The sequence below is a fragment of the Mesocricetus auratus genome, unplaced genomic scaffold (genome assembly GCF_017639785.1).
Source record: "Mesocricetus auratus isolate SY011 unplaced genomic scaffold, BCM_Maur_2.0 Super-Scaffold_15014, whole genome shotgun sequence".
Taxonomy (NCBI): domain Eukaryota; kingdom Metazoa; phylum Chordata; class Mammalia; order Rodentia; family Cricetidae; genus Mesocricetus; species Mesocricetus auratus.
The window spans coordinates 73,061,742-73,078,571 of record NW_024429186.1 but is presented as its reverse complement, the minus strand read 5'-3'; positions in this window follow the sequence as shown (position 1 = coordinate 73,078,571).

Genomic DNA, 16,830 nt, shown 5'->3' with positions numbered 1-16,830 from the left:
TGTGCACACATGTAATTGCAGTGCTCGGAAGGCAGAGGCAGGGAGATCCTTTGAACCTACTGGCCAGAGAGTCTAACTGAATAAGTGAGCTGCAGATTCAGAAAATGTGGTGTAGAAGCAATTGAAGAAGTCAATGGATATCTACTTCTGGCCTGCACACACTTGCACATAAGCATACTTACATACTTTATACATATGACATATTCCTGCATGTATATGTGTACACACACAAAATCAACAACAACCAGCTAAATAGTACTGCCACTTTAAAGGCTCCATATGACAAACCACATTTAATAGAGTACATAGCTTAAGACCTTGTAGGAAAAGACAAAGGATAGATACGTCAAAAATATTCTATTCAGACTGTCAGTTTAATTGAGCTCTGTTAATTTGGGATTATGATATCAATAGAAGCGTGGTCAGTATTTTGAGTCTTATTCCTATTTCCATATGGAAATACCTCAGCTTCATGGTGGCTCAATTTATGAGTTGAGAATTTATAATGTTGCAAATGCAATCTGCTTCTGATACACTCAGTCCATGAATTCTGAATTGTGATCTTTTCCGAATCTATCAGTATGTTTGACTGTACTCTGAGGTTACTGGTGAGCAGCAGTTACCTGATCTTCCTAGTGGACTATATACCAATGAATATAAAGACCCTATCCTAAGTATTGTACTATATTTTCACCCTTTTGCATTCTATTATTATTATTAATATTATTCGGTGTTATTGAGAAAAACTTTCTCTGTGTAGCTTTTGATGCCTAGCTGTCCTAGAATTTACTATGTAGAACAGGCTGATCTAAACTCACAGAGATTCACTTGCCTCTGTTTCCTGATGCCAAGACTAAACAGGTGCAATAGTATACCCAGTCATTATATGAATTTTTAACACGATATTTTCAACCTATTGGCATACAACCAGACAATTTTTCAAGGAGTATCAGCAGATGAAAACATCATAAAATATCAAGAACATACTATGCAAGATTAAGGATAAATAAATACACAGTAAAAAAGTGTTTCTATGTTTTCATTTTAGCAGAGGAACCTGAGTAGACAGTGTTACATTGCAAATATATTTTATTGTTACTAAGCATAAAAGAGAATAATTAAAATAGACATTAATATTTCATGGAGAAATTTAATAAGCCTAAATAGTGAAAACAGATAAAAAATTTTAATTTCACTCAAATAGTCAGTGAGAGTTGCAGTGCAAAGATAGCAACCAGTCTTTTCTTCAGAATAACCATTTTTATGAATAGCAGTGGCAAACACCAAGACATAATCTAATTAGTCTAAATCTATGAAAGCATTTCATTCTACATTTCTTATAAGATGGGGAGAATTTTTTTGAGGAAAGTTTATAGGAATTTAAATTATTCCCCAGAGTCTCGTATCTGCCAGACAGCTCACTATTCCCTTAAACTCGGTTCAACTCCCTGCGGAGAAGTAATATACTGTTGTTGGTCTGTGTTTTAATAGAAGGAGGGATTTCATTAATACCCCTTTCTTCACTTTACTCAAATGAATATGCACAAGAACTAATTTACACTACTTGGGTTTTGTACAGTGTAGCAAAGACGTTGCAAAATGAAAGTTTTATCTCAGTATGAAATGAAATGCTCAACAATGCACAGGAAGCATGGGTTTCTCATAGGAGAATATCAAGCTAGTACTCCGCATAATTCCATTACCTGGGTGTGAAGTTGTATTTTCTATCATCAAGTGCCTCACTGAATAGGCATGCTCAACAGAATTAAAAGTGTTTGAGTGGAGACAAAGTAAAAAGAAATGCAGCTACTATTCTATAGAAACTGTGTTCAGACCTTCTCATTCTCTTGAGTTATTTCAACAAACACAGTTGTATTTAGGTTATTCTCTGCCATGTTAATAAATGGGAGAATGATTGCTAATTCTCATGTCTTCCATGTCATCCTATGGGAATCATGTCTGCACTACAGTCTTCTCCATCTTATCTCCTACTTTTTTGAGGACTTTAAAGAACTGAAAATTCATATTAATATCAAATAAATAAGATAAATACCCCTAAATTTCAATTCTGTTTAGTATAGGGTTATAGCAACATCCTTCCAAGAAAACTCTGAAAATAAGTAAGACAAGAAAACATGTCTGGGGCTAATCAGAAAGAAAATAGAATGTCTTATGTTAGAACTCCAACAGTTAAGAAATTACTCTCTACAACTCTCTTAAGCCATCTTCCAAGAGCAGAAAAATTTGCAGCAGGTCACCATTCTTCTTCCTTGCCTCTTCAGTGTCCTCACCGAGTTATCCAAGAAGGGGTGTTTAGTTTCCTCTGTAAAATGATCATCTCTGCCATGGTATATTGAGAAACAAGTTCATATGAAACAAAACAAAACAAAACCAGACTGTTTCCATTTAATCCACAACGTGTGGTGGTAGTTGTTGGGGATGATTCAGAGGTGGTGAGAACATAGATTCCTTTTAGTAACAGAACAAATAAGGTACACAAACAAACAGCAAATAGAAGTTAAACCAGAATGTGTGGGCATCAAAAATCCCCCTAGTTCCTGGGAGGAATGGATATGTTAATCTGAACAAATTCTTGAAGGACAGACATTTAAATAGGCCATGAAAGGTTTGGATTGGGAAAGATTAGTTCAAATAGACTTATTTGAGCAGCGGCAAGGAAACCGTTAAGCACAGAGATGAGAGAAGAATATTTACTCTCTGTTGCATAGACTTTTGAGAGGATAAAGTGGTAAAGAAAAGTGGAGAATCCCACAGATTTCAGAGGAGTTTGAAGGAGTCAATTTGCATGCAGTGATGAACCAAGCAGATTTCCCCTCAAAGGAATGGCAAAAATCAAGCATGCTGTAAGATGATGTCTTGGAAAAGCCCAACTGAGTAGAAGGACTAGAGGGGGCTATTGCAATCTTGTATCTCTTGGTAGTGTTACAACAAAATCCTGGACCCTGAATAATTTGTAAGACGGAGATGTTTCCTCACAGTCCTTGAGGATGGAGAGTCCATCATCAAAGCATTGTTATCTAATCAGCTTCTGTGCCTGTGGCCTGCAGCATTATACCATGAAAGCTTGAGCAACAGTTGCCCAAAGCTCCTCATCCCTCCTTTAACAATGTGTTTATCCTTCCCTGCCACTCCACTTTCTAGAAGTAAACACCTCTCCTGATCTATCAACTCCTGAGGTTCTATGTCCTACATGGCCAAAATGATATCCAAATATCAGCAATGTTTTAGAAAGAATGAACATTTTCCCACCAAGCAAAATGTGGACATGTAGTGGCTTGAGCTGACAGTATGAGAAGCTAGCCTGGGAACTAGGACACTGAGAGATATGATGTGCTTAGGCTGGAACCAGCATAGCTTTAAAATTCTACAATCCAATTTTAGAAGGGCATTTGTGAAACTTGGAAAGGTTATAATTTTTATCCAAAAGGATAAAAATGGAAAGAGATTAACTGTTTCAGATGTCTTCTTTGCTCTCCTTTTAGGTCGTTTAAATATTCTCATGTTCTTATGGGCTATTTCTGTTGGAAACACAACTCCAATATGTCTCCAGGTATTCAAAACATTAATGTATCAGCTCAGGAGAAAAATGCAGGACTTCTATTTATGAGGTCATCTCATGATCACATTTTGCCTGTGAAGAAGTCTAATTTTTTTGTTCCCTCCTAGAACTAACTGATCGTTATATTTCAGCTGCATTTTATACAGCAACACACAGTGAAATTCATAGGCTTCTAGAATGGGAGTCCAACTACAGCAATTCAAGTGACATTGATTGACTTGCTACAGGTAGCTATGAAGAAAATACTTCACCCATTTCAATTGTGCTGGTGCTAATTAAATGTTCGTGATTTTAGAGCAAGTGAAACATCTTAAGATGTCATTCTGCAACTCAGTTTAAGGATTAGAAAAGATGACTCATGTCTTAAGCTTTTTATGTAAATATTTGTCTGTGTATGATGATTGAGCTAAACCTATTGTTACTGTTGTGATGAGATAGAATCACCATTCCATGAAAACTTCTATCTAAAACTGTCTGTAAGCATTCCTTTATGCTTTAGCTCAAAGTCACAAGAACTCTCATCAATACAATTTAATTATTAAAAGAAACTAATATAAAAATAAGTTCAGTGTTTAGAAGCTGCCACATATATCCTTTGACTAAAGTTTGCTAAAATAATCTATTTTTATATAAAATACAAGAGTAGACATGAATAAGTTTACATATTCTTTTATAAATTTATTATTTGAGTGTAGAAATTATCTCCTGTTTTCCTATGGCATTGGTAACTCTTTTTAATTGTTGAAGAAATCATTTTGTCCTGAAATCATGAGTTGTACCTATTATAAAAGAGAGGGAAAGATAAGTAGATGGGCTTATATAGATGATGTATTAGTTTTAAATTCAAGAAAGAGAATTTATAATACTTTGCTTGATTGTCCTAACAACTGTAATGTACTGAATTTAGTTGTGTCCTCTCCAATAACATGTCTAGTTAATATGATATTAACTAGAAGCTGAGTCCTTGTGGATTTAATCATGTTGAGTAGTTGCAGATTAAAGGAATATGCATGGTGTACATCTATGAGGACATAATTCTGAACACAGGTAGATATGTAGGTAACACCGTGTCACAGTACTGCTTACAAAAACTCTAGAGTGATAGATACATGTACCAAGGGATGCCTGACTTCTGTTGGTGGCCACCAGAGGCCAGGAGGTTTGCAGGAGCACTCCTTCCCCATGGAGCCTTCTTAGACAGCGTGACATATAACAAACAGGCTCCCAAACTATGAAAAAACAAATGTCTGTTATTTTTAGGCACCTCATTTTTTAGTAATTTGCTATGGAAGATTTGGGAAATTACTACATCTAAGAAGCAGCATATTTTTATCTGTACCTAAGAAAGTGCATCTATGACCACAAATATGACTTTGTATATTTTCTTTTGTGTTGTCGTTATAGCATGGAAGTCACACATCATGGTCTATATGTAAAACACAAGAAACTGAAAATAACTTAAAGACATTTGTTATGATCACATATAACTTTTTGCTTCAAAACTAAGAGGGATATTTTAATGTTTTGTCTTTGCAGTCCCCTTCCTGGATAATTTGCTGAAATGACAGATATATTAACTATCTTGATCACAGTATATATTTTATAAGGTCTATATGTATCAATATTCTAGACTGTACAAGTTAAATGATCACAAGTTTTAACTGTCAGAGGTATTCAATAAAGTTAAAACAACCCCCAAATAAACAAAAGAATTGAGTTGTTTCTTCAAGCTGCTTTATGAAGTAGTACAATATGATCAGGAGGCATCTCCACTAAACTAACCAAGTCCTCTAATGAAGGATTCAAAAGGTAGCTGAAATGTTAAGTGAGATAATTTCTAGGATAGTTTTCTTAATTTGAAAGTGTACTAGGTCACATAGAATTCTAGAATTTGACAGGAGTTTGCAGTCCTCACTAAAATCCAGAGCTGGTTTTAACATGTGAGTTACCTCTCCACAGGGCACAGGAGGTGGGCAAACAGCTCTCAGAAGAGCTAAGTGCTTAAGTAGGCAGGGCAAGACCTGACAACTTTGTTATGCTCTGCATAGGCACAGCAGAAAGAGTTTTTAACTGAATTTCGTATTGATGCAACAATTTCTGTAAGTGATTACCCTAAAAATGGAAGCTGTCATTGCTGTTAAATGAGTTTTCACATTTTCTTGGAACTCAACTGTTGAAATCTTAAGATTGGAATTGGTGGCATTGGAAGAGGGGTCTTCTATGAAATGATTAGGTCATATCTATAACCACATTGATTTCCAAAATGAGTACAGAACTTCAAAAACTTGAATTAATGGTCAAATGGGAAAAGGGCATGGGAGGCATTGCAGGGAGGAGACATAAGGAAGAAATAATACAAATAGCAGTACTCATACATTAAATTATCAAAAAATTAGCAAATTGGAGGAGTATGAATAATTTTTATATGACATTTTAACTTATAACCCTAAATCTTATGTGAAGGTATTGAACTCTGGGTGCCTTTCTGAAAATACATAATAAGCCACGCAATGAAATGAATCTATAGAACCGATGATTTAATACTGAGTTGCTGGTACTGAAAAGCTGACCATATTGTGAATTTGCTACCAGTTTTATTACAGAGTACAAGTATAACAAAGGTTTACTATGGAACACTGCTATGTTGCATTTCAAGCAGCTGAGGCATCTTTTACTTTTTATTATATGTGTTTCATTCTTTAAGAACCATGTGGAGTGTTTGTCTAGCACCATCCATATTATTAAGATATAAATGTACTTTTCCATTAGTTGTTAAATAGAAAATTTAACACTTTAGCACAAAATTCAAAGGACCCTTAATATTCCCTAACACAACAATCATGATTTGAATCTATGACACTGTTTAGGACCTTTTGGATATCTGTGTCAACCACTAAGCATCAAGAATATGACATTCATTTTTCTCTTGACAGTATGATAAATTAAACACGCGGCTCCTCCTATTGGTACTTTGCTTTTGTTATCACAACCCATCCTGGTGCTCAGGAGATGCTCACACAATGATGTCAAGTCTCTTTAAAGGTTTATTTCTTCCCGAAGTGATACCATTTTTAACAATCAAACACACACTGTATTATTACGTAGATATTAACATAGTGAAATGTACAGCTATTATATATTAGACGTGATTCTATTCAAACTATTACCTACAACATTATCAAGACAGCTGTGTGAGGTTTAAGATGTTTATAACACAATAATACAAATTATATCACACTTTGGAAAGGAATACATATCTGTTATTTTCCTAAGTCAAGTCTCACACAGTAAAATTAGATATGAATTTTCTTGACTGATTGGGAGAAAAATAGAAAAGGACTTTTCAGCTGAAGAGGTGACCCCTGTTCTCTAAGAAATACATTAGAACCTTTGACAGTGCAAAATTTTTATGCCTGTTGAAAAAAATTATGGGTTAAGAAATAATTGAGAGTAATCCTGTCAGTTCATACTACTAGAAAATAAAGAAGATAAGCAGATACAAAGTGGCCAAGTTTTTAATGACGAGGTTTCAGAGAAGCATCAACCTCTGCTAAGTACCTTCTGCTTCTTTTTTTTTTCTATTTTTTAAATTTAAGTTAGAAACAATCTTGCTTCACATGTGAATCCCAGATCCCTTTCCCTCCTCTCCTCCCCTGCCCCCCACTAATCCTCTACCCCATCCCCTTTCAGTTCCCCAGGGAGGCTGAGGCCTTCCATGGGTGATTTTCAAAATCTGTTATATCATTAGAACAGGGCCTAGGCCCTCCCCCGTGTGTCTAGGCTTAGAGACTGTCCTTCTATGTTGAATGGACTTTTCCAGACCCCCTGAACATGGGTTTCAGTGAGAAGACCTCAGCAATCTATGGTAGTGGATCGGTATTTATCTTTGCTTCTGATTCTTAAACCAGGTTATTCAAACAGTAATCTAATTGCCACTCACCCTTCCTTCTTCCATGAGAGTGTCTTTTTCCTTTTAATAAAAATAAAGACCAAAGAATATTATAAGAGCATATACTTCTTCAGGAGGTCTTCTTGAGACAGCAGTGTGGGTCAGTGGGTAAAGGCGCGAAGGATGAAAACCTGAGCTTTATCTCTGATGCCCATTGTGGAAAGAGAGAGCAGATTCCTACAAGTTGTCCGCTAACCTTAAAATCATGCTGTTGTTTGTACATGTATGTCATGGAAATGCTTTCATACACATCAAGAACACTAAATAAATAAATGGAAAATATTTTTAAAATGAGAAAAGAAAGTATGGTTTCCTTCCTACTTCCCAAAGGCTTTATATTCCTAAAATTCAAGCTACAAGTTTCACAATCTTAAATCACCTGTGAATAACTCTAGACTGGGATTGACTTGAAATCATTTCATAAATCAATTGACACATTTGTATGTAAAAATCTTTCATTTTGATCAGTTGTATTCAGTGAAACCGATTGTACATATGATGTTCAAAACATTATGCAGATTATATTTACATAGAAACCCTGGTAAAATATCTTTTTGTCAACATAATTATTCATCTAAGTATTCAGCGTGTCTTTCTTTAGGTTGCTCTAAATCAACTAATGTACTAATTTGGATATTTAGCTTATCAGTTTGTTTCTAAAGCTTTTATTCAATTCACATTTTAAAGAAAGAAGTTGAATCCAGTTAATTGTTAATTTTTTTTTTTTTTGGTTTTACGAGACAGGGTTTCTCTGTATTGTTTTGGAGGCTGTCGGTCCAGCCTGGCCTTGAACTCACAGAGATCCGCCTGCCTCTGCCTCCCGAGTGCTGGGATTAGTTAATTGTTTATTTAGTTGAATTTGTAAGCAAATGTCCCTAGGCTTTATAAATGAATAAAGCCTGTCAGTTTTAATAAGGTTTTCAAGTCATTAAATAATAAAAAATACTTAGATCACCCAAATCACACAGATAATCATTATTAAAGTAAATCCAGATATTTGAATACAAAGTCAGATAACATACTTTAAGAGTTGTTATTGCTATTAATATTTTGTCATTGAGTTTAATTAGGTTTGCTTATAGAAGGATAGGGGAAGGATTACTACATGTACAGTAGTGTTGGCTACACTGCTGAAGAAAATGTCTCTCATTCCCAGAAACCACTAGCTGCTTTTAAATCTTAAAGGAAGAGTGAAGTCTCGTAAGTCCCTATTTTCTTCATGATGGACTCATAGTCCCAGTCTTGTTTAGGTCTTGTGCAGGTGACCAAAACTGTTGAGAAATCAATGGAAATCACGCCCTGAAAAACAGTGTCATACAACACTCCACATCTCTCTCTAACTCTGACCTTTCTGTTTCTCTTCTGTGATGTTCCCAGAGCACTGGGGGTGGGGTGAGGGGGAGTAACAGGTGTCTCTGCAAGACTGAGCATTCAATAATCACTTATCTCAGCACATTAAAAACTTAGAGTCAGTGAGGAGGCCTAGGCAACCTATGGGGCCCTGGGCAGTAGATCAGTATTTATCCCTGGAATACAAACGGACTTCGTGTGTCCATAACAGAAGAGGGATGCTCTCTCAGCCTGGACTCTTAGGTGAGTGCCTAGACCCTGCCCTGAGTGAAATGACAGACTCTGGATATCCCCTATGTGGAAGGAAGTGGGGATAGGGTGGGAAGCTGGGGGTGGTGGTGGTAGGGGTGCAGGAGGAGGGGAGGGAGAGGGAACTGGGATTGACATGTGAAGCAAGCTATTTAAAATTAAAGTAATAAAAAGATTTCATTTGAAGAAAACTTATGGGCTTCTGTAATGCTAAAATGAAGTTTTGCCACTTCAAAAAGAAAGTTCGCTAACAAAATCTGACATTAGAAACAACCTGTGGAAATAAACAGAGATATCCAAAAGGCAATTTGACAGGTATATGATGTTCATTTAGAAAAACCACAGAATAGAAATGGGTTCCTTTTTTTGGGCCTATTCCTTCCTGAGCTACAGGCTTTTGTCCAGCTTTCCAGTATCAGAAAAGAATTCCTTTCTGTCAAGGGGGCCTCAGATTCCATCAGAAATTAGTTGGTTACTCCCATAGCAGTCATTGCACTATTGCAATAGTGAGCACATCATGCTGTGCAGGCCAACAGTATAGAATGCAGGATTAGAGTGCTGGTATCTGAGTTAGATTGTGGATGATTGCTGATTCCAGCAGAGCATCTTATGAAAGTTACGCAACTGGGAGAAAAAAGTAGGTCATTTTTAGGTTTTTTTCTTCTTTTGTTTCATTCCTTCCTTTCTTATTTTATTTTTGGTGTCCTGTAACCAACTTAAGTACTGTATTAACAATAAGGTTTATCAGTAAATTCTGGTGAGCAACAAGCAGTGACAGTAGCTAGGATTGTTTGGGAATCCAGGGATCTACTTAGGCTAATTACTTACAGAAACAGGCTGGCCTTGAAACTGGAGTTTTCATTTGATATCCTTATGGGTTCTGAAAGAGATTTTATCCATGAACATAATTTACCACTATTCAAAATTTTAATAAATGTTTTAAATTAGTTTGAAAAATAGTTTAAGTGTTTTTTCATTTCATATATGCTGACCACTGATTGTGCCTCCCCCAAACCACCTGCTTCTCCCATGTTCCTGTCCTCTCTCTCCTTAAGCCTTTGCGTCCATTGCACTCACTTTTCTACTTACTTGTTACATGCGTTCTAATAATACTCTCCAAATCCTGTTTGTGACCCTGTCTTGGCTCCTCTCTGATTCACACCCTGTATGCATATATCCACATGTGGAAAAATCGGAGATGTTATCTCAATATGAGAGAGAACATACAGTCTTCGTTTTTTTGTTTGTTTTGTTTTGAATCAGGGTTTCTGATTTGATGTAATATTTTACACTTCCATATATTTTCTGCTTATGATATTTCTAAATAAAATTCCATTATATATCTACCAAATTTTCATTATGTATTTATGAACTCACAATACATAGGTTTCCTTATTGTGAACAGAGCAACAATACATATAAAGGTATTAGTATCTCTGTGATAGGGTATACATTTTTAAGGCTTAGTCCAGTGAATGGCATAACTAGGTGAAATAGATATTTTTTAATTGATTTTCACAGTGACCCCACCAGTTTACCCTCCAGCCAACAGTAAATAAAGTGTCTCTTTCTCTAGATTTGTTGTCATTTGTTTTCTTAATTATAGCCATGCAATTGGCATGAAACAAATTATTTCAGTATCCATTTCCATGATGCCTATGAATGTTGAGCACTTCCAAAAATATTTGCTTTCCCCAGTATCTCATTTATCATTCAGCAATGTGTTGTTTAATGCCCATGAGTTTGTGTATGCTCTATTTTTTGTTTGTAATTGCATGTCTTCACAATCAATAATTAAAGTGATTATGTAAATTTTATATTTAATTTTTATTGTACCTGGTCTATTTTAAAGAGAAATCCATGCCCTGATGTGTATTTTGCAGTGTTTAATGGAGTATTTTGTAGATGCCTCTTAAATCTACTGAATTAATGGTATCATTTAATTCATGTGCTTTTATTTATTTATTTTTGTCAGTATTACTTGTTAGTTGTTGAAAGTGAGGAAGTGAATTAACTCAGTAATACTGTAGTGGCATCAGTCTGTGAATTTATATCTAGTAGCATTTGTTTTATGAATCAATTGCACCTAGTCTCATTTTATATGTACTTAAAATTGTGATATTCACTTGATAGTTTCTTTAATCAGTTTGAGTTGATTTCTACATCTTCTAACTAATCTTTTTCAAGACCTATAGAATTCACATATAATAACAATGATACCTACTTGTTTCTTGGTCCCATTTACTAGAATATATTGTCCCACATTTTCTCCATATATCATTTATCATAAGGTACATTTCTCGGGGGGTTGCATTTTAAGTAATTCTGATAATCTGAGTCACTGGACTGGAAGAATTAATGACATTGATATTCATTTTCATTTGTTAGTTTTGTAGTTTATTGTTTTTGTATTCTACTGCTTAACTATGTTTCAAGTATGGTTTGTTTATTCTTATGTCTGCAAGCATGTATGTGTCTTTCTCTTCAGTCTGAAGGAATTCATTTAGTATTTTCTGTAGAATTGATTTATGTGGTCATAAATTCCTTTACTCCAAAACAGTTTTGCTGACTTGTATAATTTGCTATTATTCTCATGGTCCTGGTTTTATATGTGACTTGTACTTTTCTCTTGCTGTTTTCAATATTCATTCTTTGGTCTGTACATTTAATGGTTCATTTATAATATGTCAAGGGAAGTAATTTTTTGGCTTTCACTGATTGTTGTTGTAAATGTCTGCAGTATTTAGACTGACATATATTCCTCTAATTTGGGAAAAATTTCTATGATGTTGAAAATGTTTTCTCTGCCTCTAAAATCAAATTATTTTTCTCCTCTACTTCATACTCCTCCTTCTGCTTCCCCCCTCTCCCATGGCTCTTAAGTTTAAGCTTCTCACAGTGTCCTAAGTGTCTTGAAAGTACCACACTTACTGTCTCATTAATTTGTCATTGTCCTCATTGCAGCACTCCCTTGAATCCATTGCATGCTTTCATGTTCTTGATTCACTTTGTTGATCAAACTTTCCAAGGAGTTTTATCTGCCTTGTTTTATTTATTTTTCATTTTCAGTAGTTCAGTTTGGTTTTTGTCTTTACAGAATTCCTCTTTCATTTAATGTATGAACTACCTTCTTTCTTCCAGAAGATTGTTTGTGTTCTCTTGGGATTCATTAAGGATTTTATTTCTTCCTTTATTTCTGTGAACATACAATTAATCAGTCTTTTGAGTCCTTTTTGTCTGAGATTTCATCTATTTCACTCTAACTGGAAGCCATTACTGTGAACTGGTAATTTTTGGAGGAGTTATGTTGCATTGATTTTTCATGTTCTTTTTTTTATTACTAAACTGGGATTTAAACATCCCGAGTTACTTTGTGGCTTATAATTTTTAATATAGGCTATATTCTTTCACTGAATTATGTGTAATGTTCAAGTGAGCTAGTTTATGGCAGAGTTGAAGTACATAGTTTAGAAGTTATACCATTGGTCCATGAGCTCAGGGTATGTGGTGTAGTTTCTGTATTATCCTAGTGTAGAATATTGACTGCAGAAATAATCAGAACTTCTGAATATGCCCACTATATAACACACATAAATAAATGCATTTGGCTCAAACACTTGAGAGAATCCTTTACCAAGGACTATGAAAGAGCTGAGATTTTATTCTATTTCAAAATAACAAGTTAGTTTGTACAAGTCTTCTGGATCTTACTAGAAGACATAAGACACCTCAGTCAGAAGCCAGACCCAAGCTACTCACAGTGTAGGAAGCAGCATAGCATTCATGGTCACATTGCCTCTACTCTTTTTCCAGCCCAAGGCACATCCTGATCGATGTTCATGTTACAAGTGAGGAAACCCACACCTTTATTAAAGGACTGCAAATACTTTTTAAATCAACTTTCATTCCAGGAAAGTTACCGTCTCTGTCTTTCAAGAGTGGTTACTATTCAAGCACCCCTATGCATAAAAACATTTAGTGACTATGGTACAAAGATGTGAAGACAGAAATTTCTGTTCTGCTGGGTCCCACAGCTGATTATCCCCAAATAAACACACAAAGACTTATATTAATTTATATACTGTTTGGCCAATGGCTTAGACTTCTTATTGGCTAGCTCTGTCTTAATTGTTAACCTGTTCCTATTAATCTATGTATTTCCGTGAGGCTGTGATTTACCAGTAATCCAGCATGTTACTCCTTGGGCACCTTGGCGTCTCTTTGCCCTCTCTCTTCTCCTGTGCATTCTCCTGGTCTGGTAGCCCTGCCCATCTTCCTGCCTGGCTACTGGACAATCAGTCTTTTATTCATCAAGCAGTAAGAGAAACATATATACAGAAGGACATCCCCCATCAAAGATGTAGAAACACAAATGGCATTGATAATTGAGAAGGGCTGGGTGGTTCCTAAATCTCCACACTTCATTCCTGACCCTACAAATTGTGTCTATTAACATCTTGAGATTTTTCCAGTATGATTTCATTATTATAACTTACAAGAAAATTAACATTTGTAATGACATTTTCCTCCATAATTAACCATATTCTAGAGTGTGATGTACTCCTGATTTATGCAAGCATGTGTGATGCTACTTTAGTAATTCACTAGTGTCTTATAAAAGATTATGGTTAGAAATTATCATGTGAACATATTGTAGAGGCTATGGACGAGAGAGAACCTAGAATAGAGTTAAAAAAACAGGATTGAGGAGTGGTAGTAAAACATATGTAATGTGTAAGTCTAAAGGTGATTAAAATAGATGTAAAGGTTTAAGAAGAGAGAAGACAAAGACAACAATGTATATTTAAGATCTCTGTCATATCTTACAGGGTAATAAAAATAACAATGCAGGAAAAACTTGTTTTTGATAGAAAAAATATATGCAAAACTGAATATTGTTTATAAACAAAATAATAGCAGAAGTCTTGTCAGAACTGGCATTTTCAATGCTTTCATTATATACTTGGAACGATTCCAAGAATTTATCCCATCAGTTCTTATAATTGAGAAATAAAACGGAAGAATTGACCTTAGTCTGGGTCTAAAACTGTCTTAAATTCACGTTCACAACCACTATTATATGTAATACTCTTCTGGTGGACCAATGGAACTGAATTGAAAACCGTGATGTTAAACCACACACCTATGAACACCTGATTTTTGACAAAGAAGCTAAAATTATACAATGGAAAAAAGAAAGTATATTCAACAAATGGTGCTGGTATAACTGGGTGTGAACATGTACAAGAATGCAGATTGATCCATGTCTATCGCCATGCACAAAACTTAAGTCCAAATGGATCAAAGACCTCAACATAAATAGAGTCACATTGAACCTCTTAGAAAAGAAAGTGGGAGGTACCTTGAACAAATTGGTACTGGAGACCACTTCTTGAACATAATACCAGTAGCACAGACACTGAGAGGGACAATTAATAAATAGGACCACATATATGATTACATGGTGTGATTTGCTATTTTTTTCAATGTGGGAAATAGTTTCTTGGGTATATTTTTTCGTGTGATAAATTTTTATTGAGTTTATGTGTTTTCAGGACTATGGCTCTATAATAGAACTTGAAGTCAGGGATGGTGATGCCTCTGGAAACTTCATTATTATACAGAGTTGTTGTGGCTATTCTGGTTCTTTTGTTTTACCATATAAAGTTGAGTATTGTTCTTTCAAGGTGTGTGAAGAATTGTGTTGGGATTTTGATGAAGATTGCATTGAATCTGTAGATTGCTTTTGATAAGTTTGCCAATTTTCCTATGTTGATCCTTCCTATCCAAGAGCATGAGAGATCTTTCCATTTTCTGGTATCTTCTTTAATTTCTTTCCTTAAAGACTCAAAGCTCTTACTGTACATGTCTTTATTGTTTTTGGTTACCATTACCCCAAGATATTTTATATTCTTTGTTACTATTGTAAAGGCTGATGTTTCTCTGATTTCTTTCTCATCCCCTATATCATCTCTACATAGTAGAGCTACTGATTTTTTTAGTTACTTTTGTATCCTGCCACTTTTCTGAAGTATTTATTAGCTTTATGAGTTCTTTGGTAGATTTTTTCAGGTCCCTTAAGTAAACTATCATATCATCTTCACACAGTAATAGTTTCATTTCTTCCTTTCCAATTTGCATCCCCTTGGTCCCCTTTTGTTATCTTATTGCTCTAGCTAGAATTTCAAGTACAATATTAAACAGACATGGAGAGAAGGTATATCCTTATATTGTTCCATTCTTACAGTTTAATTATCAACATTAATTTCAGACAAGTATTTCCTTATTTACATATTGTTATTTTCCTCCTTTCTTCTGCATCTAAAGAACATTCCTTTACAAATTATTTCAACCATTTATAGCCTCAAAGGAGTCGTAGGAACTACTTTTGAAGAGAAAAATGTCCAATACAGATTATTGTATGGGTAGGACCAATCTGGATGATTTGGATTCCAAACTTGAATTAGGTCATGTCTCCTCTCAATCATGATGTCTTCTCAACCTGTCTGAAATTGAGGTGAGGAATTTCCCCCAAAGGATCTCTGTAAGTTTATTAAGTTGAATTCCTTCCATGAGATTCTGGAACACACAACAACTATACAACACACTCATTGACACAATTACCAAAGTTCCCTATATACTTGCCATTATGTTTGCTTATTTCTTGTACAGGTATAGACTTTTTATTTATTTTATTTTATTTTATTTTTTTGGTTTTTTGAGACAGGGTTTCTCTGTATTGTTTTGGAGGCTATCGGTCCAGCCCAGCCTCGAACTCACAGAGATCTGCCTGCCTCTGCCTCCCGAGTGCTGGGATTAAAGGCGTGCGCCACCACCGCCCGGCCAGGTATAGACTTTTTAGAGGATAGTAGAAAACAAAGATAATACATTTAAAATTAAAGTATGAATATGCACTTTAATAATGTGAAGCATTTGTAGACATATTCTCCTTTGTTCAGTTAGAGCTTGTGGACAGCCAGCTTCTCAACTGATGAAAGGGTACTTGGGTGCTTGGAGTGCTGATATTACTGAGAATTGCCTATCATTCCTCTCTGTTTGTATTTCTTCATGTACTGATACCCAGTGACTCTGAAGGATTCCTAGTGTTCCCAAGGTGGCGCTTTATAATCTTTCTGAGTTCTGTTGTGGCTGACCACATTTTGCTTAGTACCAATAATAAACTTTCCATACTGTAAAAGTATTTACAATGTAAAAATGGCCATGGTTCCTATCTCCCAGGCCTCAAATTCTAATGACAGTCAATTTTATACTGAAATTCAGTGTTTGGAGTGACATTTTCTGAAGACACTGTGGAGCTCCTGATAACACTGTAGTCAAGAAGAAGGGTTTCCCAGAAGCATTGATAAAATGATTGGTATTAAGTGGAATCATATTAGAATCATAAATAGACAAGTGGTCCAGCTAACCAAGAGCACATATACCATCAAAGCTTTGGGATGTGCTGTGCTTGTTTCATCCCCTTGTTTACCAAATGGGAAAATTAGGCTAGAGGAGTCACCTCAGTACATTCATTGGTAAAATGATGATCTTAATATAAGGTGTTCACAGTACATCAAGCTGATATGGAAAACATTTAGTATGATTCCCAGAACCTAAGGCAGTTGTTGAAGAGTTTTCAATCATTTTATTCCTTCTTGCTGCACCTCCATAACTTGGGGGAAGGAAGACTTTGTAGGCATTA